Below are 604 nucleotides of genomic sequence, written 5' to 3'. Positions count from 1 at the left end.
TCAGTACTGAGGGAATGCTGCACTGAGGGAGTGCTGCTCTGTATGGGGTCATCACTGAGGGAGTGCTTCACTGTGGGGTGTCAGCTGTGAGGGTGCATTGCACTGTTTTGAGGGACAGTGCTGTGAGACTGTCTGAGGGATGTCAGCACTGAGGGAATGCTGCACTGAGGCAGGGCGACACAGACGGAGGTCGGCACTGCGGGAGGGCGGCACTGAGGGAGTGCTGCACTGATGGAGTTGCTGCACTGAGCGGGGTCAGCACTGATTGGGTCAGTCCTGAAGGAGTGGTGCACTGAGGGAGTGCGACACTGAGGGATTGCTGCACTGAGGAGGCATCAGCAAAGAGGGAGTGCTGCATTGAAGGTGTGCTGCAGTGAGGGAGTGCTGCACTGAGGCGTCTCAGCACTGAGGGAGTCATCACCAAGGGAGTGCTGCACTGAGGGGGGGCTGCACTGAGGGAGGGCTGCCCTGAAAGGGGCCAGCACTGAGGTACTGATGGACAGAGTGGGGACAGCACTTGGATGGGTCAGCATTGAAAGTGGTTTGCCCTGAAGGGAGGTCAGCACTGAAGGGAGGTCAGCGCTGACGGGGTCAGTAGTGAGCA

Source organism: Rhincodon typus, chromosome 50, assembly GCF_021869965.1.
Source record: "Rhincodon typus isolate 14 chromosome 50, sRhiTyp1.1, whole genome shotgun sequence".
Classification (NCBI taxonomy): Eukaryota; Metazoa; Chordata; class Chondrichthyes; order Orectolobiformes; family Rhincodontidae; genus Rhincodon; species Rhincodon typus.
Note: the sequence above shows the minus strand (reverse complement) of the source record.